We start from the raw sequence: 13,168 nt of genomic DNA on the forward strand, positions 1-13,168 counted from the left end.
TTTTGAATCAGAATTTTTGTATCATTTGGGTAAACACCTAGTAGTGCAATTGCTGAATCATAAGGGTAGTTCTATTTTTAACTTTTGAGGAAATTCCATACTGTTTTTCAGAATGGCTGCACCACTCGTATTCCCACTAGGTTCGTATTCCCACCAAGAGTGCAAGAGGGTTCTGCTCTCTCCACATTCTCACCAGCATCTATTGTTTTATTGTATTTTTAATTTTAACCATTCTCACAAGTGTAAGGTGGTATTTCATCATGGTATTTATTTGTTGTTTCCCTGATGATGAATGATGTTGAGCATCTTTTCATGAGTCTGTTGGTCATCTGCATGTCTTCCTTGGAAAAATGTCTATTCATGTCTCCTGCCTATTCTCTGGATAAAGAAGCAGGAGCATATATGTACAATGGAATATTAGTCAGCCATGAGAAAGAAAGAAATCTTGCCACTAGTGACAATGCAGATAGACTTCAAGTGCATTATGCTAAGTGAAATAAGCCAGATGGAAAAAGAAAAATATTGCATGGTATCAGTTATATGTGTAATCTTAAGAGGGAAGGAAAGAGAGAGAGAAAGAGGTCAAACATATAGAAACAAAGAGTAAAAAAGCGGTTGGGTGGCATACCCCAATCCAATTAAATTATTTACTTTTTGGGTATTGAGTTTGCTAAGTTCTTTACAGATTTTTGGTACTAAACCTTTAATAGATAAGTCATTTGCAAATATGTTCCCCAATTCTGAGGGTTGCCTTTTAGTTTTGTTGATTGTTTTCTTTGCTGTGCAGAAGCTTTTTATCTTGATGAAGTCCCAATAGTTCATTTTGCTTTTGTTTTCCTTGTCACTGTTGATGTGTCTTGTAAGACATTGCTGCAGCTGAGGACACAGAGGTTGCTGCCTGCATTCTCATCTGCAATTTTGATGGTTTCCTGTCTAGCATTTAGTTCTTTCATCCGTTTTGAGATTATTTTTGTATTGTATAAGACAGTGGTCCAGTTTCAATCTTGTGCTTGTCTGTGCAGTTTTCACATCATTTGTTGAAGACACTGTCTTTATACCATTAGATGTTATTTCCTGCTTTGCCAAAGATTAGTTGGCCAGACAGTTGTGGGTCCATTTCAGAGTTTTGTATTCTGTTTATTGATCTATGTGTCTGTTTTTTGTGCCAGTACCATACTGTCTTGGTGAATATAGCTTTGTAATAGGGCTTGAAGCTTGAGATCATAATGCCACCAGCTTTGCTTTTCTTCTTGAGAATTCCTTTGCCCATTAAAGATCTTTTGTGGTTTCATACCGATTTAAGGATTGTTTGTTCCGCTGGTGGTATTTTAATAAAGATTTCATTAAATGTGTAGATTGCTTTAGGTAGTGTAAATATTTTAAAAGTATTTGTTCTTGCAAGTCATGAACACTGATTTTTTCCCCATTTCTTTGTGTTCTTTTCAACTTCTTTCATAAGCATTCCATAGTTTTCAGAGTACAGATCTTTTCCCACTTTAGTCAGTTTTATTCTTAGGTATTTTATAGCCCTGGTGCAATTGTAACTGTGCAATCAATTCCTTGATCTCTTTTTCTGCTGCTTCATTATTGGTGTATAGAAATGCAACAGATTTCTGTACATTGATTTTATATCCCGTGATTGTACTTAATTCATGTATTAGTTCTATATTTTTTTGGTGGAGTCTTTCAGAATTTCTACATAGAGTATCATGTAGTCTGCAAATAGTGAAAGTTTGATTTTTTTTCCTTGCTAATTTGAATGCTTTTATTTATTTTTGTTGTATGATTCTTGAAGCTAAGACTTCCAGTACTAAGTAGAAATTGTGAGAGTGGACCTGACTTGCTCCTGACCATACAGGGAAAGTTCTCAGGGTTTTTTTTTCCCATTGAGGATGACATTAACTGTGGGTCTTTTATATATGATCTTTATGATGTTGAGGTATGTTCCATCTATCCCTACATTGTTGAGGGTTTTTGTCAATAAAGGATGTTGTATTTTGTCAAATGCTTTTTCTGTATCTTTTGAAAGGATCATATCATTCTTATCCTATTTTTTACTAATATGGTATATCATGTTGATTGATTTCTGAATAATGAACTACCCCTGCATCCTAGGAAGAAATCCCACTTGATGGTGGTGAATGATTCTTTTCATATGCTCTTGAATTCAATTTGCTAGCATCTTCTTTTAAAGATTTCATTTATTTGACAGACACAGAAACAGTGAGAGAGGGAATACAAGCAGGGAGAGTGGGAGAGAGAAAAGCAGGCTTCCCACTGAGCAGGGAACCCAATGTGGGGCTCAATCCCAGGACCTCAACTGAAGGCAGACACTTAACAACTGAGCCACCGAGGTGTCCCTATTTGCTAGTATTTTGTTGAGGATTTTTAAATTCATGTACATCATGGATATTGGTCTGTAATTTACCTTTTAAGTGTGGTCTTTGTCTGGTTTAGGAGAAGGGTCTTATCTGGCCTTGTGGAGGAGTTTGGAAGTTTCCCTTCCATTTCTATTTTTTGGAACAATTTGAGAGGAGTAAGTACTAATTCTTTTTAAAATGTTTGCTAGAATTCCCCTGGGATGTTATCTGGACCTGCACTTTTGCTTATTGTGAGATATTTTATTACTGATTCAAATTCTTTGTTGATTATGAGTCTGCTCAAATTTTCTATTTCTGGTTCAGCTTTTTTTCTATTTTCTGTTTTGGCTTTTATAGTTACTATGTTTCTAGGAATTTGTCCATCTCTTCTTGTTTGCCTACTTTGCTGCCATAAGATTTTTCATAGTATTGTCTTATAATTTTATTTCCATAGTGTTGGTGGTGATCTCTCCTCTTTCACTCACATTTTATTTATTTGGGTTTTTTCTCTTTTCTTTTTGATAAGTCTAGCTAGAGGTTTATCAATTTTATTAATTCTTTCAAAGAAACAGCTTTTAGGTCTGTTCATCTGTTCTACTGTTTTTTGTTTGTTTGTTTGATTGATTGATTCTATGTCATTTATTTCTGCTCTAATCTTTGTTATTTCCCTTCTTCTATATTTTTTGTTTTCTTTAACTTCCTGGTTAACCTATTCATTCTTTAGTTGGAAAGTCACATTCAGAAGAATGAAACTGCACCACTTTCTTACACCATACCAAAACATAGACTCAAAATGAATGAAAGACCTAAATGTTAGACAGGAATTCCTCAAAACTCTAGAGAGCACAGGAAGAAACTTCTGCGACCTCAGCTGCAGCAACTTCTCACTAGACACATCTCTAATGACAAGGGAATCAAAGACAAAATGAACTATTGGAACTTCATTAAGATAAAAAGTTTCTGCACAGCAAAAGAAAGAGCTGACAAAACCAAAGTCAACCAACATAATGGGAGAAGATATTTGCAAATGACATATCAGACAAAAGGCTAGCAACCAAAAACTATAAAGAACTTATTAAACTCTGCATCCAAAGTAAAATAATCTAAACAAGAAATGGAAAGTAGACATGAAGAGACAATTCTCCAAAGAAAACATACAAATGGCAAACCAACACATGAAAAAATGCTCCGCAGCTCTCAGCATCAGGGAATATAAGTCAAAATTACAATGAGATACTACCTCACACCAGTCGGAATGGCTAAAATAAACAAGTCAGGAAATAAGAGATGTTGGTGAGGATGCAGAGAAAGGGGAACACTTTTTCACGGTTGGTGGGAATGCAAGCTGGTATAGCCACTCTGGAAAACAGTAATGAGGTTCCTCAAAAAGTTTAAAATGGAGCTACCCTACAACCCAGCAATTACACTAGTAGGCATTTACCCCAAAGAAACAAATGTAGTGATCCAAAGGTGCACCTGCCCTCCAATGTTTATAGCAGCAATGTCCACCATAGCTGAACTATGGAAAGAGCCCAGATTCCCACTGACAGATGAATGAATAAAGAAGATGTAGTTTATATATGCAATGGAATATTACTCAACCATAAAAAATGAAATCATGTCATTTTCAAGGGCGTGGATAAAACTAGGGCTTATTACACTAAGTGAAAATAGTTGACCAGAGAAAGACAATTACCCTATGATTTCACTGGTGTGTGGAATTTAAGAAACAAAACAGAGGTTCATAGGGGAAGAGAGGAAAATATAAAAGAAGATGAAACCAGAGAGGGAGACAAGCCATAAGAGACTCTTATTCATAGGAAACAAACTGCAGGTTCCTGGGGTGGGGGGGTGGGGTGGGCATGGGGTAACTGAGTGATAGCCATTAAGGAGAGCACATGATGCAATGAGCACTGCATATTATATGAGACTGATGAATCACTGACCTCAACCTCAGAAACCAATAATAAATTATATGTTAAATAATTAAATTTATATTTTAAAAAATGGGAAAAAATTGTAATAAAGTGACAAGAAGTAAAAACTGTTCATGAAATATGAAAAAGTTGGACCCCTTTACTCTGGGAATGCAAAATGGCACAGCCAATATAAAAAAAAACAGAATTTACTTAAAAATTTAAAAATATAATTCCTATATGATCCAGAAATCCCACTTCTTGTTGTATTTCCAAAAGACTTAAAATCAGGATCTGGAAGAGATATTAGCATTCCCATGTTCATTTCAGCATTATTCAAATTAGCCAAGATGTGTATGCAACCTAAATATCCATCAAAAGACGAATGAATAAAAAAGACTTAGTAAATACATACAATGGAATACTATTTGGCCCTAAAACAGAAGAAAATTCATAAGTAAGCAACAACATAGATGAACCTTGCAATCATAATGCTAAGTGAAATAAACCCATCACAGAAAGAAAAATACTCCATGATTCCACTTATATGACCTATCTAAAACAGTCAAATTCATAAAATTAAGTGTGAAATAGTGGTTTCCAGAGACTGGGAGGAGGGAGAAATGAGGAATTATTAAATTGTGGGCATAAAACTTTAGTTAAATAAGGTAATTAAATTCTAAGAATCTGCTGTGCAACATTGTACCTAAAGTTAATAATGTATTATACACTTAAAAAATTATAGAGAGGGTCTGGGCAAGATGGCAGAGCAGTAGGAGACCCTATTTCAACCGGTCCCCTAAAGTGAGCTAATTATCTACCAGAACACTCTGAACACCCATGAAATCAGCCTGAGATGTAGGATTATACATTTCTGGATCTCTATGGGGGCAGAAGACTCCAGTGGAGAGGTAAAGTAGAGTGGGAATCAGACTGATATCAGAGGATAAACTCCTGCTTCTGCAGGAGGGAGCCATCAGAAGGGACCCATTGGAAAGTAATATCCCAATACGAGAGTGCCCTGTGATTGGGGGCCTGCACTAACTTGGAATCTGGTTAAAATCACTCAAAAAGAGCAAAAGATCTCAAGGAGCAACTGGTGGAATCAGGCTGTCACAGGCCTAAGCCCACAGACCCAGGACAGCCATGAGCGGTGACCACCTGTGCCAGAGAGAGTGCAGCGAAGCCTCCAAATGGTGGTCCCAGCTTTTGGATGGCTTTCCAGTGCTTGTGCCAATGCTAAGCTAGGCATACTTCACACCAGCACACATGAGAGAGGCTGGTGTGGACTCCGGCCAGCGCTCTCTAGAAACACAAATTTTTGCATTCTGCATGCACACTGCACAACTGGGGCCTGATCCTCGCTCTCCACCCTGCCTTGAGATAGCTCCATGTGGGCACTAGACTGTGGTCTCTAGGACCTGCCGGGAGTCTGAACACTCAGCCCAGGCTTGAAAATCTCATTGTGCTATCTGTGGTTGGGATCTCTAGGGCGGTCTTGACCCCAGACAGCAGTCCCTGCAAAGGCAGCCACTGGAAGCGGGCTCCCTGGACCAATATTGATCCTGGCTTTAGTAGCACAAGGGTGCAGAGACAATTGGGGGCTTTCAGCAACACCTGAGACAGTGGCTGGGGAAGTGCAGTGTCTTTGGGAGCTTGCATGGCTCATCGGGGTTTGCAGAGGGGAAGTCTTTGTGTTCTGGACCACCTAGAGGGGAGCAAACTGAGGCTTCTCTCTGAGATGGAGGTCTGGGTGCAGTTTGCTTTCCACTAAACCTCTGAAAAAGTGCAAAAAGCACCCCCCCCAAAAAAGTCAGGAGAACAAAAGCCTGAAAACCTGTTTCCACAAAGCCCAGCCCCTTGATAGGGAACAGGAGGACTCAATCCAAGAAAGTTTGACTGAAAAACAATGAGGCAGACCCCTCCCCAGAAAGCCAGCCAAAAGAATGAGAGGACAACAACCACAGTGTCCCCAAAACTGTAAAATCCCAATATCAGGGGAAATTAGATATTAAGCTCCTGGTATTGCCCCAAACCTGTATATTTCACAGATACAACTTTTATTTTTAATTCATTCTCACTATTCTCATTCCTTTTATTTTTAAAAAACTATTACCATCACAACAAGAGGTTCAATACAACAAATTCCATATAACCTTTTAAATTAAACGTTTTTCATACATATACCTGTGTTTATCTTTTGCTTTTCTATTTTTTTTAATATACATATAGATCTAGGCTTCAAGGTAATGCTCTTTCCCTAATCAATACTACTCCTATATACAAACCAGTTTTAATCGCCCTTTATTTCTGGAAAGTTGATTTCTTTAACAAAGATATCAGGATACACCCAGGAGGAATCAAAATAACCTTCCTTGCCCACACTGAGGATTTATAACCACTCTTCCATCATTTTATTCTGCCAGTGTTTCTGTGTAGTTGTTTTTGTTTTGGTATTATATTAATCTTATACTTGGAGTACATTTTGCCTGGGTTCTTTTTTTTTCCTGTCATTTACTTTTGTTGGTCATTTTCTTTGTCCGTTTTTGTTTGCATACCTTATGAATGTTACCTTTGGGGCCCATTCTGGTTGGGTCTTCTCCTATTTTTTTCTGCCTCTCTCTTTCTCTCTCTCTGTTTTTTTTTTTTTTCTTTTTTTCTTTCTCTTTGGTGGTGACTTCCAATTGCTCAGAAACGTTCCAGAATGCAGCTTGGCTGGATCATGGTTGATATATTCAGCTACACATCCCCTCAACCACCTTCTACCAAAATGACTAGGAGGAGGAATGCCCAAAAGAGGAAAAATTCAGAGACTGTTCCCTCTCCATCAGAACTATTGGATATGGACATAAACAGTATGTTAGAAAGGACATTTATGGTAGCAATTATCCAGGCAATTGCTAGATTGGAGAAAAGCATTAGTGACAACATGGATGGCTAAGGGCAGAAGTGAAAGCCACCCAGGAAGAAGTTAAAAAGGCTATCAATGAGATCCAATCTAATCTAAATTCTCTAACAGTTAAGATAACTGAGGCAGAAGATAGAATTAATGACCTAGAGAACAAATTGATAGAGAAAAAGGATCAGGAGGAGGCCTGGAACAAACAGCTTAGAAGCCATAAAAACAGAATTAGGTAAATAAATAATGTCATGAAAGGTTCCAACATCAGACTTTTTGGAGTCCCTGAGGGGGAGGAGAAAGAAAGAAGACTAGAAGAAACAGTTGAAAAATTTTGCAATGAAAATTTTTCCAATCTGGAGAATGGAACAAGCCTTCCTGGCTAGAGGCTGAAAGGTCACCCCCCCCCCCAAGATCATAGAATCTAGAAAGACCTCAAGACACCTGATTGTTGAACTGATAAATCATAATTTTAGACAGTAGCTCTTGAGAAAAACTAGAGGGAAGAGATTCCCTACGTACAGAGGATGGTCCACCAGAATAACGTCAGACCTGTCCACAGAAACCTGGAAAGCCATAGACAGCTTGCAAGATGTTTTCAGGGCACTAAATGAGAAGAACATGCAGCCAAAAATACTTTATCCAACAAGGCTGACATTCAAAATGGATGGAGAGATAAAGAGCTTCCAAGATCAGCAAGGTTTAAAAGAGTATGTGACCACCAAGCCAGCAATACATGATATGTTAACGGGGATTCTATAAAAGAAGAAAGAAACCAAGAGTGTCATAGAACAGAAATTTATAGACAATCTATAGAAACAAGGACTTCACAGGCAACATTATGTCAAAAAAAAAAAAAACGTATCTTTCAATAATCACTCTCAACAAGAAGTGATTATTGCTCTAAATGCTCCCATAAATTGACTCAGGGTTGCAGACTGGATAAAATGACAGGACCCATCCATATGTTGTGTACAAGACCCCCTTTTGGAAACTAAAGATGCAACCAGTCTGAAAATGAAGAGATAGAGAAACATCTTTCATGCCAATGGGACTCAAAAGAAAGCTGGCGTAGTGATTCTCTTATCAGATGAATTAGGTTTTAAACTAAAGACTGTAGTCAGAGATAAAGAAGGACCCTACACCATTATTAAAAGATCTATGCACCAAGAAGATCTAATTGTAAATATTTATGCCCTCAATATGGTACCAACCAACTACATAAGACAACTGTTAATCAAGAGAAATAGTCATATTGATATGAATAGATTAATAGTAGGGCATTTAAACACACCACTGTAATAGATCATTCAAGCAGAAAATCAATGAAGAAACAAGAGCATTGAATGGCACACTGGACGAGGTGGACCTTATAGATACAGAACATTCTACCCTAAAACAACAAAATACTCATTCTTCTCGAGTGCACATGGAACTTTCTCCAGAATAGACTGCATACTGGGTCACAAATAAGGACTCAACTGAAACCAAAAGACTGAGATTATTCTGAGATTATTCCTTGCATATTCTCAGATGACAATGCTTTGAAACTGGAACTCAACCAGAAGAAAAAGTTTGGAACGAATTCAGATACATGGAGGCTAAAGACCACCTTGCTTCAGAATGTTTGGATCAACCAGAAAATCAAAGATGAAATTTAAAAAAATCACGGAAACCAATGAGAATGAAGACACTTCAGTCCAAAACCTATGGGATACAGCAAAGGCAGTCCTAAGGGGGGAAATAAATAGCCATCCAAGCCTCCCTCAAAAAAACTGAAAAATCCGGAATATGCCAGCTCTCCTTACACCTTAAAGAACTGGAGAATCAACAACAAATTAAGACAACCCCACACGCAAGAAGGGAAATAATGAAGATTAGAACAGAGATCAATGGGATAGAAACAAGAGACACAGTAGAACGCATCAACAAAACTAGAAGGTGGTTTTTTGAAAGAATCAATAAATCGACAAACCATCAGCCAAACTAATCCAGAAGAAAAGAAAGAGGACCCAGATTAATAAAATTATGAATGAAAAGGGAGAGATAACAACTAACAGCAAGGAAATGGAGACAGTCATCAGAAATTATTATCAACAGTTATATGCCAGTAAGTTAAGCAACCTAGATGAAATGGATGCATTCCTGGAAACCTATAAACTTCCAATACCGAATCAGGAAGAAATTGACACCTTGAATAGACCAATATCTAGTAACAAGATTGAAGTAATGATCAAAAACCTCCCCAAAAACAAGAGCCCAGCACCTAACTGATTCCCTTGGGAATTCCACTAAACGTTAAAAAAAGAAGTAATACCTATTCTCCTGAAGCTGTTTCAAAAATTGAAGCAGAAGGAAAACCTCTAGATTTCCAGTTGACTTTTTATGAAGCCAACATTATTACCCTGATCCCCAAACCAGGCAAAGACCCCACCAAGAAGGAGAGTTTCAGACCAATATCCCTGATGAACACTGGTGTTAAGATTTTCAATAAGATCCTACTTAATAGGATCCAACAGTACAAGAAAAAGATTATCCACCATGACCAGGTGGGATTTATCCATGGGATGCAAGGGTGGTTCAATGTTCATAAATCAATAAATGCGATAGAACAAATCAATAAGAGAAGAAAGAAGAACCACATGGTCCTCTCAATTGATGCAGAAAAAGCACTTGACAAAATCCAGCATGCATTCCTGATTAAAACGCTTCAAAGTATAGGTATAGAAGGAACATTCCTCAACTTCATGAAATCTGAGAAAAACCCATAGTGAAGATCATCCCATGGAGAAAAGCTGACAGCCTTCCCTTTGAGGTCAGAAACACGACAAGGATGCCCACTCTCACCACTCTTGTTCAACAGAGTATTAGAAGTCCTAGCAACACCAATCAGACAACAAAAATAAATGAAAGGTTTTCAAACTGGCAATGAAAAAGTCAAACTCTCTCTTCACGATGACATGATACTTTATATAGAAAACCCAAAAGACTCCAACCCCAAACTACTAGATCTCATACAGCAATTTAGTAATATGGTGGGATACAAAATCTATGTACAGAAATCAGTTGCTTTCTTATACACTAACAAAGAAAATACAGAAACAGAAATTAGAGAATCCATTCCACTTACTATAGCACCAAGTACCATAAGATACCTGGGAATAAACCTAACCAAAGAGGTAAAGGATCTGTATCTGTACTCGAGGAATGATAGAACACTCATGAAAGAAATTGAAGAAGACAACAAAAGATGGAAGACCATTCCATGCTCTCGGATGGGAAGAATAAACATTGTTAAAATGTCTATACTCCTAGAGCAATCTATAGTTTCAAAGCCATCCCAATCAAAATTCCGCTAGCATTTTTCAAAGAGCTGGAACAAATATTCCTAAAATTTGTATTGAAGCAGAAGAGACGCTGATTTCATAAGGAAATGTTGAAAAAGAAAAACAGAACTGGGGGCTTCTCATTGTCTGATTTTGAGCTTTACTACAAAGCTGTGATCACCAAGACAGCATGGTACTGGGACAAAAACAGACACATAGACCAGTGTAGAGTAGAGAGCCCAGATATGGACCCTCAACTCTATGGTCAAATAATCTTTGACAAAGCAGGAAAAAATATCCGGGGGCGGGGGCGTGGGGTGGGGAACCAATCTCTTCAATAAATGGTGCTGCGAAAATTGAACAGCTATGTGTAGAAGAATGAAACATGACCATTCTCTTACACCATACACAAAGATAAACTCGAAATGCATAAAAGCCCTCAACATGAGGCAGGAACCCATCTGAAACCTAGAGAAGAACATAGACAGTAACCTCTTCAACATTGGCCACAGAAACTTCTTTCAAGATATGTCTCCAAAGGCAAAGGAAACAAAAGCGAAAATAAACTTTTGGGATTTCATCAAGATCAAAAGCTTCTGCATAGCAAAGGAAACAGTCAACAAAACAAAGAGGCAACACACAGAATGGGAGAAGATATTTGCAAATGATAGTACAGACAAAAGGTTGATGTCCAGGATCTATAATGAACTCCTCAAACTCAACACACACAAAACAGACAGAAGATATGAACAGACACTTCTCCAATGAAGACATACAAATGGCTATCAGACACATGAAAATATGTTCATCATCACTAACCCTCCGGGAGATTCAAATTAAGACCACATTGAGAAATCACCTTACACCAGTTAGAATGGCCAAAATTAGCAAGACAGGAAACAACATGTGTTGGAGGGGATGTGGAGAAAGGGGAACCCTCTTACACTGTTGGTGGGAATGCAAGTTGGTGCAACCACTTTAGAAAGCAGTGTGGAGCTTCCTTAAGAAATTAAAAATAGAGCTTCCCTATGACCCTGCGATTGCACTACTGGGTATTTACCCCAAATATACTGATGCAGTGAAAAGAAGGGTCATCTGTCCTCCAATCTTCATAGCAGCAATGGCCACAGTTGTCAAACTGTGGAAAGAACCAAGATGCCTTTCAATGGATGCCTGGAATAAGAAGATATGGTCCTATATACAATGGAGTATTATTCCTCCATCAAAAAGGATGAATACCCAACTTTTGTAGCAACATGGACGGGACTGGCAGAGATTATGCTGAGTGAAATAAGTCAAGCAGAGAGAGTCAATTATCATATGGTCTTGCTTATTTGTGAAGCATAAAGAATAACACGGAGGACATGGAGAGATGGAAAGGAAAAGTGAGTTGGCGTAAATTGGAGGGGGAGACAAACCACAAAAGACTGTGGATACTGAGGAACAAACTGAGAGGTATGGAGGGGAGGGAGATGGGATGTTGGGTGAGCCTGGTGGTGGGTATTATGGAGGGCATGTACTGCATGGAGCACTGGGTATGGTGCATAAACAATGATTTCTGGAACACTGAAAGAAAATTTTAAAAAGACAATGTATGTAAAATGTAAAATATGTAAAATCGGAAAGAAAAGTAAATGAAAATGTAAAATAGGAAAGAAAAGTAAATGAAAATGGAAGACCCATCCAGAAAATCCAATATCCTACTAATAATAGTTGTTCCAGAAAGAGTACAGGAAAAATAGAGGGCAGGATCAATGAAATAATATGAGATAATTCTTATATCTCAAAGACATTAGTTACCAGTTTAAAAGGATCTGATATACTGATTAGAATGGATTAAAATAGATGCACACCAAGGCATGTCATTGTGATATTTCAGAATTCTGAGGGCAAAGAGCTTATTCTGAAAACAGAAAGAGAAATGGAAAGAGAAAGAGAGATAAGGATACATAGAGAAATCACCAAGTCCATAGAGAAAGAAAGTAGATAAATTGTACCTGGAACTGGGTATAGGAACCAAGGTTGAGTGAAACCAAGCATGAAGAATCCTGTTAGGATGATGAAAATGTTCTAAAACTGGATTGTAGTGATGGTTGCACAACTTAGTAAATTTCTGGGAATCATTTAATTGTACACTTAAAATGGGTGACTTTTATATTATGTAACTATTTCTCAATAAAGCTGTTTTAAAAAAAATGTACCCATAAGAAAGATAATGAGAGATAAAGAGAATAGAGATAGATATACAGAGACAAAGTAAAACTCACACTACACAATTATGCAAAGAATTATAATGTTTTTGTGTTTCTCAGAAACAACACTAAAAGCAAGAAGACAGTGTTAAAATTGTTTCAAATTCTGAAAGAAAATTATCTCTCATTTAAAACTCTATAGGCAGCCAAACTCAAGTATAAGGCTAGAACAAAGATTGTTTCAAATATGCAAAATCTTGAACAATTTGCATCCCATTCACTTGTTCTTAAGAAAGGCTAGAGGGTGTGTGCATAAAAACAATAAAATAAATTAATAAGAAGGAAATTTTAGTTTACAGGAAGCAGTTCAGATAACAGTACATCCAACATAGGAGAGAACCTAAAGGGATCCTTGTGAATAAAGTGAGGTCATATCCCAGGACAACAGCTTTATGCACCACACATAGAAGGCAAA

This window comes from Mustela putorius, unplaced genomic scaffold (assembly GCF_011764305.1).
Source record: "Mustela putorius furo isolate JIRA1106 unplaced genomic scaffold, ASM1176430v1.1 tig00001021_pilon_pilon_pilon, whole genome shotgun sequence".
Lineage (NCBI taxonomy): Eukaryota > Metazoa > Chordata > Mammalia > Carnivora > Mustelidae > Mustela > Mustela putorius.